At 37.7% G+C, this 14,650-nt stretch overlaps 1 protein-coding gene across 9 annotated transcripts in view; it reads right to left on the bottom strand.

Moving 5' to 3' along the window:
- plxnb2.L (plexin B2 L homeolog) overlaps positions 1-14,650 on the bottom strand; it is a 115,984-nt gene that overhangs the window by 52,095 nt on the left and 49,239 nt on the right. For 4 of the 9 annotated variants that reach the window (XM_041586424.1, XM_018252602.2, XM_018252597.2 and 1 more), the window contains one exon: positions 1,285-1,345. The exons of the other annotated variants lie outside the window; for them this stretch is intronic. The gene's annotated coding sequence lies outside the window, so the exon portion shown is untranslated. The remainder of the gene's footprint in view (positions 1-1,284; positions 1,346-14,650) is intronic. 9 annotated transcript variants of the gene reach the window in all.

Genomic DNA, 14,650 nt, shown 5'->3' with positions numbered 1-14,650 from the left:
CACTGGTTTCTGTGCTGCCGTACAGTAATTATCTGTATTTATTACAAATCAGTCTTATATTGAGACATTTCTATTCTATGTGTACTGTATATTGTGAGTCGGTCCCTAAGCACAGTAACTGACAGCAGCACAGAGCATGTGCAGTGTATCAGCAGAAAAGAAGATGGGGAGCTACTGGGACATATTTGGAGACAAAGAAGATCTTTACTGCTAAAGGGCTGTGGTTGCCTTGGGCTTGTACAGAAGCACAAAACCTAATGTACATTTCTAGCCTACTTCTTTAGTTAGGTTTTAGTTCTCTTTTAGCTAACTTTTCTTAACTAAACATATCTAACAATTAGAATAACATTTTCTCTCTTTACAAAATTTCTTTTTCAGCAAAAGGCTACTTTGGCTTATTTTAACAAATACGATTAGCAATTAACTACACTAGGAAAAAGTAGTAACCAACATCACACATTAATGTAATATAACATTACCTAAACTCTTAAAGGACAAGGAAAGGCAAAAAATAAAATCCCATTTTTACTTTCTTTAATGAAAAAGAAACCTATCTCCAATATACTTTAATTAAAAAATGTGTACCGTTATTATAAGAAACCTGACTGTATGCAGTGAAATTCTCCCTTCATTTACTGCTGTGGATAGGAATTGTTAGACGGTCCCTAACTGCTGAGCAGGGACGCAATCATACTTATGAACAGCAGGGGGAGCCCCCACCTTACTTACCAGCCATGCAGAACTCAAGCAGCTTTGTTTATGATGATCCCTAAGCAGCCCAGACCACACTGAGCATGTGAAGGGTCAGGGTCAGGCAAAGATGTTTAACAAAGTTACAAGATGACAGCCCCCTGTGGCCAACTTTGAAAGCGTAAATCATTTGTTTGATTAGGCTTGTGGTGCAGTAAGTTCATGTTTGTATTTAGTATACAAAATACAGCATTTTTAGCATTATTCTATTTTAGACTTTCCATGTCCTTTAAGGATTTATGGTTTGGTTAACCAAAATGTCCTAAACAGATTTCACATTTAAATTTGCAAAACACTGAACTCTACTGAAAGTCACATGTAATTCACTCAAGGGAAAGTTGTGCTCACCACTAGTTTTTAAAATCATTAGGCGGGGGTGCAATGAGGGTGTGACCACAAAATACATATAGACAAATACAAGATTCCTCTGCACTCAACCCATTATCAATATATTTAATATATCTAATTTAAACTCAACGCCTCCGACACAAAAACTCAGAAAACTCAAAAACTCAAAGAAAAATCAATACTTACGGTTTAGTGTCTTTCAAAAAATGTTTTTATTAAACTTCTCAGTCTTGTTTAAACAGTCTGCCTAAAAGAGTAAAAAATAAAATCTTTATTAAAGGGATACTGTCATGGGAAAAAAAACATTTCAAAATGAATCAGTTAATAGTGCTGCTCCAGCAGAATTCTGCACTGAAATCCATTTCTCAAAAGAGCAAACAGATTTTTTTATATTCAATTTTGAAATCTGACATGGGGCTAGACATATTGTCAATTTCCCAGCTGCCCCAAGTCATGTGACTTGTGCACTGATAAACTTCAATCACTCTTTACTGCTGTACTGCAAGTTGGAGTGATATCACCCCCTCCCTTTTCCCCCCAGCAGCCAAACAACAGAACAATGGGAAGGTAATCAGATAACAGCTCCCTAACACAAGATAACAGCTCCCTGGTAGATCTAAGAACAGCACTCAATAGTAAAATCCAGGTCCCACTGAGACACATTCAGTTACATTGAGTAGGAGAAACAGCAGCCTGCCAGAAAGCATTTCTCTCCTAAAGTGCAGGCACAAGTCACATGACCAGGGGCAGCTGGGAAATTGACAAAATGTCTAGCCCCATGTCAGATTTCAAAATTGAATAATAAAAAATCTGTTTGCTCTTTTGAGAAATAGATTTCAGTGCAGAATTCTGCTGGAGCAGCTCTATTAACTGATGTGTTTTGAAAATGTTTTTTTTCCCATGACAGTATCCCTTTAAGCTATCATTCAAACACAGATTTGTGTCAGTGCATCGCTCAGCACATAAGGTTGGTGTCTGTCAAGGATGCATGAGGACCACCAAAATTCTTGCACCTGGGACAAAACTGCCTTTGGAATTCAGCTGCATTGCCTTCTATGCTTTTTTAACGTCTTTTCTGTCTCACTACATATTTGCTCTGATTTTTCCACGTACTACTGTTTGCCGACTACAATTCAATCTTTAAATTTTTCCTAGTTAATTTCCCCCTTGTATACTTATCTCCATTTTTTTACTTGTCTTTCCAGTCATCCTCCTATACATTCTCCTCTTTACTCACCTTGGTTCTATACCATTTCCTTCTACCATTCCCTTTTCCACCACATTTTGCAGAGTCCTTTTTCTCTCCACCATTTCATACTTTTTAATCCTCAACTTTTCTGCTACCAGTAGGTCATTTAATTATGTTCCAAGGCCTCCATTGTGTAATACAGAAGTTTCTCACAGAATGAGAAAGTATTGCCTTCTTTTTAAACAGCTATGGAGAGTTGGGATTTTGTTTTAAATCCGCATAATGAAAATAGGGAGCATCAAATAGTATGTACCAACAACTGCAGCTCAAACTTGAAACTTTACATGTTTGTTTATTATTGCAAGTACATAGCTTAGATCAGCATGATAGAAGTACATTTTCTAAACCCACAATGATAAGGGGTTTCTTGTACAAAGCATACCATTGGGATGTTTTTAATTTCTGTGGCTTCTAAATATAGAACAGCTTCAAAGAATGTTTGCTTTTCCATAGCCTCTCCAAGCTACAGATCATGAATGAGCACTTTAACAACAAAAAACTCAAATGAGACTGTTTTTAAAAGAATGATTTAATTTCTTTAGCTGCTCTCTCCTCATATTTAATGCAGAAATCTATTTTTTTTGCCAGAATGTGAATTTACGCTTACATGTAAACATATATCTTATGGCACAGATTACATATTTTGGCCACAAAAGGAGTGCCAGAAAGCACAAATTATTACTATAGGCCTTCCTGACAACAAAGTCTAATGTTGGTGACATCTTCATATGTTCAACCTCATATGTTTAGATGATAGTGCTAGCCTGTTTTCTTCTGATAAATAATTAGAGGACACAGACAAAAAAGCAAAGGAAACACCTAATTACACGAATACCACACATACCCACATTGGGGGGTGTTTTACAACCCCTTTCGAACTACAATTTTTTGTCAAAAGCATACAGGATTTTAAGGCACACTTATAAATTGTTGCAGATGGCATTCAAATATCACCTGTATGCTTCTGCAGAAAACAGCAAGCATAATTTGTATAATAATTGTCTAGTGGCCAAGACAATACCAACTTAGACAAAGTAAAAATTCATGTAACAAACTAAATGACAAGGTTTCAAGTTAATGCAAGATGTAATATCCTTTTGCATGAAATTAGCGGATATGTGCATGTGTTCATCTACCAATCAAGTATACTGTATAACTACAATGCATAAATATACTGCATACATTCAGTAATGATCGTATCCATGTTCTCAACATTTCTCTAGATAATTATAACAACAATTAAAAAAAAAAATAAGTTTGAACACACACAAATTGCAATAAAGGACCTTTAGCTTGGTATTACAGAGTGAAAAAACATATCTATTTTAAAGTCTTGAGTTTTCTTAACAGGAGACCATACAAAATGTTTTCATATGGAGCCACACTGTGTTTTTTTATTCATTCATGTAACGAATTCCAACCAAAGAAACAGAAGGATAGTATTTTCTTGTGCAAGGTACTGTACTGTGCCAGAATGACCATTTACGTAGTCAGAACTATGACTACTTAAGGAAGTATAGTTATAATTGTAGGGAGATTGTGTATACCTTTCCCATTCTCTGTGCTACTTACAGAGCATTAGCTTGCTCTGTGTTCTGTGCAGGAGAGGTCCTTACTCCTGCGAGCAAACGAGAAGGAAGGTCTGCAAAGGAAGTGCTGGATGTAGAAGCAGGCAGAGAGAAAGTTATTTCTGTAAAATGCTACATTTTGAGAAAGGTATTTCTGTAACATGCTAAATTATCAATTGACATGAAAATCAAATAGGGAACCCAATGGCAGCAAAGTGTTCTTATAGGGTACAAAAAGAAACAACAAAGAATGTTTTTTTATAGGGTACGTAAACACAAAAGTCGTTCTTATTATACAATAGAAATACAATTTTAATCACAAGAGAAGAATATGATCTTTAGTCTTAATTTAAGTAGTGGACATGTTACAGCTAGAGCTATACAATTTAGGCCAATATACAAACAACTTGTTATTTTTGTAGTACTTGTATTGCCAAGAGATACTGCAGAATAGCTTGCACACACTACCTGTAAATTTCCAAATTTGCATGCGTAACCTTCAAAACAGTAAGGAGCAGATATACCAAAATGTGAGATTTGACCTTAACACAGAAAAATTCACCCACTTTTCAAAGAGTTCACTATTTGATAAAAATGCGTATAGCAATCCCACAGGAATGAGTAAAAAGTGGATGACTTTTTCAGTGGTAAGCTATAAACTTATCTTTTGCTAAATCTGCCCCTAGATGTAGCCAATCAATCTCTGGTGCAATAAAACCAAAGCAGAGAGGCCAAAATTGGCCACCCTGTCCATCAATCCAGATGTATGGGCCTACTTGCAATTCTTGCCATTCTGTGAGTGATCCACCATAACTGGACATTGGGTCAGACCCATAAGAATTTTTATCAGATGTATGAGCAGTGATATGAGCAATTACTGATTTGAAGCAAATTGCACAATGTAAAAAGTATTGCTGGTTTACAATTATATATCAATTATATATCAATGTAATATAGACTGCTTATGATTGCAGGGATAAAGCTGTGTAAATGCATATATTCAATTGAAATGAAGCCATGCCACTGGAATAATAGGTTATTCTTACACAAAACCTGTTTGATAAGTACATGAATGTAATTTACAGTCGGTGAAAGCTACATCAACTCTTTAGATCCTGCCAACTTTCTGCACGGATGGGCCCATGCCTATGCATGATAAGTACCCAAGCTTTTCTACTGTTGGGAAATGTTGATTGATGGAAAGGAAAAAAAGAAAAAACAACTCAATCAGCAGGGGTAAAAGTAGAGTACAATTATGAAATATTTCTAGCACAAAATTAAGCTCTTCGAAAGACGTCACTGTCAATTAACTTATACAGACAGTAAATTGAGTCTGCAAAGTAAAAATGCAAATTGCTCTGAGTAAAAACCAAAGACAAAATAACAGAGCAGTTTTTAAAGCATCAAGCAGCAACAAAATAATGAAAAATATGATTATGTTTGATACAACCCTATGTGCAGTAGCTCGCTCCAGTGAGCAGCAACTTACATTGAGCAGCATATAGGAGGAACTGCAATGTTCACGCAATGAACTAAAAAGTCTACAATAGAATAGCTCAGAGTAGCCAGCAAGAGTACTGTTAGGGTAAGGCCACACAAGCAGATTTGGAGAGATTAGTTGCCCCAGCGACAAATCTATTCTTTGGGACGACAATCTCCCTGAACTGCCTTCCCCATGCCCTCCGCCGGCTAAATTGTGCACGTGCCTTCCCCCAGACAAGTTTCATTTTAGCCGGGGGAGGCAGTTCGGGGAGATTGTCGCCCCAAAGAAGAGGAGATTTGCCACTGGGGTGACTTATCTCCCTGAAACGGTTTGTTTGGCCAGACCCTAAAATTTACAACAGTCAATTCTGTGATGTGCAGCTCAGACAGATTCTAACCGTAGTTACAATAGAAGCATTTATATGCAAATTATTTTTACAAAGCATTCTAATTCAAATAATGTTAATGTTATATAAAAACAAGCACCAAATAAAAACACAAGGTGTGTGGGGGTCAGTATCTGGCAACTGTTAAGAATTTCACAGCACTTCATTTATGGATCCACACTGCCCCAAATTTGGGCAATGTGTCTTGCAGTGCATGTTTAGATAGAAGTTGCAGCAGCTGGAGAGCCTACATAAAACAGATGCCAAACAATCCAAAACCCATGAGGTTTTCTCAACAACCATTTAAGCTCCTGGAACTCAAGGTATGGTGAAACTGCTCATGTTTCAACATGTTCTGACAATGTGACCTTTGGAATGTGAACAGTCTGCATGCAAGACATTAAAAATGCTCACACAATAGCTTTCTCACAGCCTTGTCTCAGTTGCTTTGCTTCATGATTCAATCTGCTTTGCATGTAACATTTGCAATGGCGTATAGAAAAAAAGATTTCTCAAAATGAATATTTCTAACTGGAAACTATTAATATACTATTCACACAAAAACATTTAGTATTTCTTAATACTGCTCCAAATGGTTTTCATTTTAAACCCCTGCATTTTGTATGAATTTGTTATGGGGTAGGGGGGTATTTTAATCCTTTTATGGGTGTTTTTTTAGTGATGGGCGAATTTGGGGCGTTTCAGTTCGCTGTAAAATTTGCGAAATTCGTGAAACAACAAAAATGCGCCAGCGTCAAAAAAAAAAAATCGTGTAAATTTGCCGCGAATTTGCGCCTATATTTGTTTAACTTGCCTTTTCAAGTATTGGTTCAACCCTTTCCTTGGTTCTGACTAGTGATTAGTGGGTCTAGAAATCTGACACCTGCCCCCACCTTAACCAGCCCTTAAAGGGATACTGTCATGGGAAAAAAAAAAATTTTTCAAAATGAATCAGCAGAATTCTGCACTGAAATCCATTTCTCAAAAGAGCAAACAGATGTTTTTATATTCAATTTTGAAATCTGACATGGGGCTAGACATATTGTCTATCGAGGATTCGTACAATTTTCGGATCGTGTGTGGAGAGTGCCGACATCTTTTAGTCCGGCGGAGATCGGTCGTTTGGTTTGATTTTGACCCGACCAATCCCGCATCGTAATCGGACCGTTCAGCCACACGACCGAATGTTCCGATTACCGCCCCGATATAGCCATGCTCGTTAATGGCATATCGGGGAAAGATCCGCTCGTTTGCCGATGTCGCCAAACGAGCAGATCTTTGTGTCTATGGCCACCTTTAGAGTGATATCATCCCCCTCCCTTTTTCCCCCCAGCAGCCAAACAAAAGAACAATGAGAAGGTAACCAGATAGCAGCTGCCTAACACAAGATAATAGCTGCCTGGTAGATCTAAGAACAGTACTCAATAGTAAAAACCTATGTCCCACTGAGACACATTCAGTTACATTGAGAAGGAAAAACAGCAGCCTGCCAGAAAGCATTTCTCTCCTAAAGTGCAGGCACAAGTCACATGACTGGGGGCAGCTGGGAAATTGACAAAATGTCTAGCCCCATGTCAGATTTCAAAATTGAATATAAAAAAATCTGTTTGCTCTTTTGAGAAATGGATTTCAGTGCAGAATTCTGCTGGAGTAGCACTATTAACTGACATGTTTTCCGATGACAGGATCCCTTTAAGCCCACATATCCTTACATTTACCTTGACCCAACTTCACAAAGAGGGACCACATGCAATCAATTGACAGTGCTGCAGTGAAGAATACTCACAGGGGCTTGAAGGTAGCAGGTCTAGCAATACCATCAGCTGGACTCCGCCACCTCCAAAAGCAAGTGAAGTTTAGGACCTGAACCTATCTGATCTCCAGGTATCTGTTACACCCACACATAGCTAGTTATGACCGTTGGAACGATGTGAAAAAAAAATTCTCTAAATTTGTTAATTAGCTGGCTAGTAGATAAACCCTACATCACTAGTTATGACCCTTGAACTAAGTAAAAACAATTGAATTCTCCTCCAGGCTGGTTAAAGAGCTGGCTTATGCTACACTGTTCCAGGAGTCAACCAGAATTCAAAAGAATGTAAACAAACAGAAGGTAACTTAAATACCACGGAACAATTTTTATTTTTATTTATGTATACTGGAAAACAGATTTGAATGAAAAATAGATTTGTATTAGTCTCCCGGGCCTACTTGCTGCAGGTTATTGGGTTTCTTGTGAATCTCAATAGTCAAACAGTGCAAACTTGCTGGCATGTCTGTGTGTGGCACTTGATGCAAGCCAGAATCCTCCCATGAACAATGACATACATATGGGAGATCTGAAAGGCCCATAAATCTTTGGACATAGACAACTTTTTTCTAACTGCCCATGAAACAGCCTTTGAGTCAATGGTCCAATTACTTTTGAGCCCCTGAAATGATGCGATTGTGTTAAAAAAAGGCTAAAAAACTACATCTGATGTTTCATTTAAAATTCATCGTGGTAATGTACAGAACCAAAATTAGAACATCAGAAATCACCTTGAAATTCTGAGAAGTGAATTAAAGCAACTGCAGGCTTGTCCATAATAGCAGAAAGGGGGGTATTATTTTAAAATGTTACTTGAGTAGCAATAATCTCTTTATTACAGGAAGGCACAGACCTGTTGTTTTATAGGAATGGACTAAGGAACAAATATGGTTTGTTCGAAGATGTGAAAAGAAGAGCAGAGCTGATTGGGTTAATTTATTGCAGGGGTGTTCAAACTTTTTGAACGAGGGCCAGATTTGGTGAGGTGAAAATGTGTGGGGGCCGTCCATTCAGTCTGACATCCATTCCGAGATAGCTAGCTTGCGATCAGGATCATTTACTCCTGGAGATGGAAACATACACTGCATTTAGGAAGCGGAGAAGTGGAGTTAGGACTTATTCTCTGCGCCTCATTTAAACAAGAATCATGTAGCCATAATATTTGGGCACATGATTAGTGAAATGATCTGCCACTTGGTCTATACTGCTGCCTGTGTGCTGAAGGGGTTAACAATAGACACGTACTGACACGTACTGGCACATGATCGCACTGCTACGGCTACGCAATTTCTGATCGCACTGTGCTGGCGGGCCACAATAATATTAATTTCATGATAGAGGCTGAGGGCCGGTGTAAATTTGAAAACTGGCCGCAAATGGCCCCCGGGCCTAATTTTGGACATGCCTGATTTATTGGGTTTTACAAACATAAAGGACTATTTGAAGGGATTATTTCACGTAATAATGTAATTCTTCATAGCTAAAAAGAACAACAACATGTTATAAAAAAGTTGTTTGAGATATATAGTGTCCATAATATCATCATGGAGGCAAATTAAGCATGATGTTTATTTTCAATCAAGCAGAAAGCGTTACAGAGAGGGAAACATGGCATGGCAGGCATTGCAGGCAAAACTGTACAGCTAAACACCTTCCAAACAAATAACAGGTCGGAACTACTGGAAAACCCAATAAAAGTGAAACATGTTTCCAGAATACATAACAGGACACAGTCAATTCCCAAGAGACAGCTAACTGCAGATGATACTTTATAATATGAACTGCTTTGCTCAGCTGAAAAGCTCCAGACAATTCAAGGAGGTAAATGGCCCTCATGTAATGGTTATGCCAGTTATGCACAGAGACAACTATATATCTATTCTTGCATGCCCACAGCATTGTTAAATAGTTGATATATGCTGCTACCAAGAAAGCTAAAAAGCTTTTGACAAAACAAACTACCAACTTAAACTGGTATCAGGTAGCACATTTAATTTTTGTTTTTAAATGTAATTTAGCATTTCTCACTCTAGGCACCCCTTGAGTGACTCTGTAGCTTTTATTAAGGCTGAAGGGCCCACATTGTGTATTCTTTGCCAGAATATTTTGCAAGAGAAAAACCAACCAAAAATCGCCACCTACATTTCATTTGAATGGGAAATACATTTAAATTTATTCTGAAAGGCAACAGTGCAGTAATCCTTCACACCACTTCATGCATGTTCAAACCCAAAATCTTAGGAAAAGTTAGAGTTTTGCACTCTGTATGAGTTAAGAAATAAAAGTCACTGTTGGTGCCTTAAAATTGGCACCCCTAGTTGCATTTCAAAAAAACGACAAAAAGGCAATACATGTATCCTGGCATGATCATCAGAAGCTCATTCAAAAGTGTATGAGCTCTAGTCATCATCAATGTATATAGCCCCAGCAAGATACATAGTGCTTTACCTTAATTTTTAAGAAAGCAGTGGTCCTCAGTGGGAATGGGATAAATTGAGAGAGGTGGATGTCAGATGCAGATTGCATGAAGGAGTATATTTTGAGATCAGATCTGAGATATAATTTGAATTTGATTCTAGAGAAGAATGGGAGCCAGCAAAGCGGCTGATGTGGAGCAGTGAAATAGATGAACATGAATCATGCACAGTCAGAAAATCCTCAAGGAATCATAATATACCTGAATATGTCCAAAATACAAAAAAGGGCTTAAATAGAGGTAAGCTGAGAACAAGTTCATTTCTACAGAGCAGAAAAAATGAAGGAAGACGATAAAACAGTAGGGCATACAACTCTCGGGAAGAAGAATATGCTATGTTTGAGTGCTTCTTGGAGCAAAGCCAGCAGCACATTCCTTCATCAGTGCCTCTCTTAATGGAGAAATGCCACAATCAAGTTATTCTTCCTACATGCTCTATTGTGTAGGTGGCATATTTTCTTTCCTTGTTACAACATTTGCTCTGACTTTGCCATATATCTTGTATTGATTCAAAAATATGTTAAATAATACATTTGAAGAGCCACACCCTTTTCTGTTAACTAAGACTATAAGCTAGTTTGCTTTTCATTGTGACATAGTTTCATGTTTATTTCATACAACTTGGGCTTCATTCTGAAGTAATGAGACTTTATAAGTGAAAGATAATCTACTTTCCCAGAATATTCATTTTATTTATTTATTTTGAATCCAAACCATAATGAGGAAGAAGCAAAAGAACGGGAGCTGTGCTAGTAAAGGATTTCTATCCATTTTATATGTACAGGTATGGGATCCATTATCTGGAAACCTGTTATCCAGAATGTTCTGAATTACAGGACGACCATCTCCCATAGACTCCATTTTAAAGAAATAATTACAATTTCTATAAAATTATTTCCTTTTTCTCTGTAATAACAAAACAGTACTTTATACTTGAAGCTAACAAAGCTGTACAAATCCATATTGGTCAGCAAAACAATCCTATTTATTTAATGTTTAAATTATGGTTTATTAGACATAAGGTATGGAAATCCAAATTATGGTAATACCCTTTATCCGAAAACCCCCAAAGTCCTGAGCATTCTGGATTAGAGGCATTGTACCTGTACAAAGCCTTGCAAAAGTATTTATACCCGTTATCAATTCTCCCAAACCATACACTAACATATTGTACTCTGTTATATGTTACTACTGCAAGCAGTCGTGGCCGAAACAGGCCTGCGTTTTGGCCCGTGACTGATTTTGGCCCGTGTAGCCCTAGCCATAGGACCTTTGGCCAATACTTAGGACCACATGGCCGATTTCAGCCTCTACCACTGGTAGCAGCATTTTTCTTCTTTCATATCCAGAACGATTGTGTTGGCTCCAGTGCAAAAACATTTAGGGGATTTCGGTAAAGAAACAATAGACACTGCATTTCACACTGAAATCTGAGAAGTGTGTTTGCGCCAAAGGCGACACAGAAGGTTGCTGCGTGCAGTAGGGGCCGAAACGGGCCTGCGTATTTCAGCAGACTGATTTTGGCTCCATGTAGCCCTAGCCATAGGACCTTTGACCCATTCTTCTAAGCAAATATGTTGTAGGTAGTTCAGGGTAGTTGGAAGACCTTGTGCACCTTAACTTTCCAATAGGATCAAAGATTTTTAACTGAATCAAGATTTGGGCTTTGACTTAGTCATTTAGCTGACTGAAAATGGTTCTATAGCGATATTTCTGTTGCCCAGCCCATGCTGATGAAAAGTAGCAACTAAAGCACCAACACCATACCTGAAGTATAAGCATTGTTTAATTTCCATGACACATCTCTTCAATAGTATAACAGTAAAAGTTACATTTTAAACTATATGTTGTTACTTTTTCCAGTGTTACCACTTCCTGAACTGGCTTGCTTTGTGGCGAATGAAAGGTCACTTACTACTATTGGTGTCCAGTTATTTACCACGATTCTTTGGTTTGATTTTGATTTCACATCTCTTCAACCTTTGTCATCCGATCACAATCTTTTCCCACAAAATATCTGGCACCATAGCATTATAGTACCCCACCTAAGTGCAGTAATTTCTAGAATGTATTAAATATGTAAGTTTTATCACTCTCTGACAACAGACATGTGTTTCATAAATGCATATAGCATAATTCAAATTGATGAGGCTATTAGCCCAATAGAAGTGAACCAGGTCTTTGACAAGAACGTGATAATTCCATATGAACTTTTAACTCCAACTAATTAATAAACATAACTGTCTCTAATTTATCCTCACATATTAATTCTCATCAGTGAAAATGTTTTCTTTTCAAACAATAAACAAAGTTAAAAACAAATGATATACGCATGTAATGTTTTTTATTTTCCTAGCAAGCTTTGATTGTAAGGACAAATTTTAAGAGTTTCTGTGGCCAAAGTCTTTGTAATGTAAATTGGGAATCAGTAAGCAAATGATCATTTCTGTCAGTTAAATGGGTGTGAAAACACTGTAGGAAGACAGATCTACATTTTAGCAGAATGAAAATGTTCAAATGCTATAAATATTGAATTTCTTTGAGCCCTGACTGACAGAATAAAAGATGTTTACAGAAGATTGTTTTGGAATACCAAATGATGCTGAAAAACTGCCAAAGCCAGATGTTTCAGGCAGCAGTGGTGAAAAATTGTGTATTCACTGAGCAGTGAAGCACACATAAATAAAGCCCCTAGCCTTGCTTTGTAAGGAAGGTTTAGAAAAAGTTTAGTAGTCACATGATTTTAAAATTAAAGGGAAACCATGCCACTGAATATTGAATAAAACAGCTCATATGTAAAACACTGTTTTAGATATTTTTTTTGTGACTTAAATACCAGAATAGCCCTCTGGCTTGTATGAGGCACATGAATGGCTAGAAATATGTATTTTTCTTCCATTTACAGTTAGAAGCTGTATTTTTCAGTGAGTGATCAGTGAGTGACACTCTGAATGTTGGAAAAGACAGTGACTCCAGGTAGAATATTAAATTGGCCAAGATCAACTAATGAGTAATCAACTGGTGTGATTCTTTGCTAGGTCACTTTTTTGGATATTTATATATACTGTATTATCAGTTGGTTAAGTATTGGTTCTCAATGCACAGTTTTCCTTTTATAGTACAAGAGGTATTTGGTATCCACACTGCTTTCAGAGAGAATCATGGATGTCAAAACATCTTTCCCTGCTCAGATTGAACAAGCTTGGAATTTGCCATAGACATCATGTTACCAACAAGGGATGGCTGTGAATTAGTGATGTTCAGCTTGGCCCAAACTAACGGGTTTGAGCAAACAACCACACAAGATTTTCCTTCTTCCCCACCCGCAACCTTACTATGCCTGCTACGGCCTCCGGGAGCCTCTATTTATAAGCACATGCCTGCTTCATCTCAATCCCTTTGTGATATCAGTGATGGGGTGAGGCAGGTGCAGGTCTATAAATAGAGGTGCATTGCTGGGTCGGGAGCGGGCTGGTTAGGGTTGGTGATGACCTGCATATCACTACTGCAAAATGCATACAGGGGAATGTAATAAAAGTCGCAAAGAGCAAAACAATTCGCACCAATAAGACTAAAAATCCACATCTCGCAATGTAATATTGTTCCTTAAACTGTTATTGCATTGCGAATTTTAATTGCGCATTGCGAATTTTAATTGCGCACTCATAAGAAGTGCTTGAAGGTGTCGTAATCTTTTGGAGCAAACATAACGACTTTTTCAGTAAGAAGTTTTATTACATTGACTGCGCATTGGCGCAAACTATAAAATTCGCAAACGGTCTTTCACTGTCAGAAGTGGTCGCTAAACAGTTTCCGGGCTCGCAAAAGCTATATTAAATTCGCACAAAGCAAAATTTGTTCGCACAAAGGCATAACTTTTCGCATTGCGAATAGTTTTTCCATTAGCGATTTTTATTACATTCCCCCAATAGTGTACGATTAGCAGAATGGTTCATATTCAGTTCAACATAATCTGAATCTTGGAAAAAGTGCTAGGCTTGTGTGTGGACATACAGATTGGCTTTCAGCATAAGCATGCATTTCTGTGCTGAAATTTGCTCTGTGTGTCTGCACACATGCCAACATAGCACCTGCAAATGCAGACACCTGAGCAGCTAAGGAGAGTGGAGGGGCTGTTTGACCTGTGCTTATAAGAAAGGCCAAGATACAGCCCTGTGTCGCACAAACCTTATTGTATTTTGTATAGCAGTGTATATAGTATAGTGTGTAGCACTTCATAAACACATACACACATTGTTGGTTGCACTTTTGTGATCAATCAGTTATATGCCCTCAAAAACTACATGAAACTAAAACAATGCTACATTTGGCAAATACACTTGTAAAAAAATTAGCAAAAACCTAGCCAAGGCTCAGAACAGGCTTTCTGTGTGACATGGGCAGCTCTGAGCAGCAATTACTTAGACATGTTGTTTTTTGTGCAGTAATGACTAGTAGGTGAGCAACGTGAGAATGATCTGACAATTAAAATACTATCTTTTACAAACTCCCACATAAGCCTTCTCCAAAATTACCAGTGGCTTACAAGAGGAGTATACCATGTAATCATAGCACACTGTT

The sequence above is a fragment of the Xenopus laevis genome, chromosome 3L (assembly GCF_017654675.1).
Source record: "Xenopus laevis strain J_2021 chromosome 3L, Xenopus_laevis_v10.1, whole genome shotgun sequence".
Taxonomy (NCBI): domain Eukaryota; kingdom Metazoa; phylum Chordata; class Amphibia; order Anura; family Pipidae; genus Xenopus; species Xenopus laevis.
This window is presented reverse-complemented; position numbering and strand designations above follow the sequence as displayed.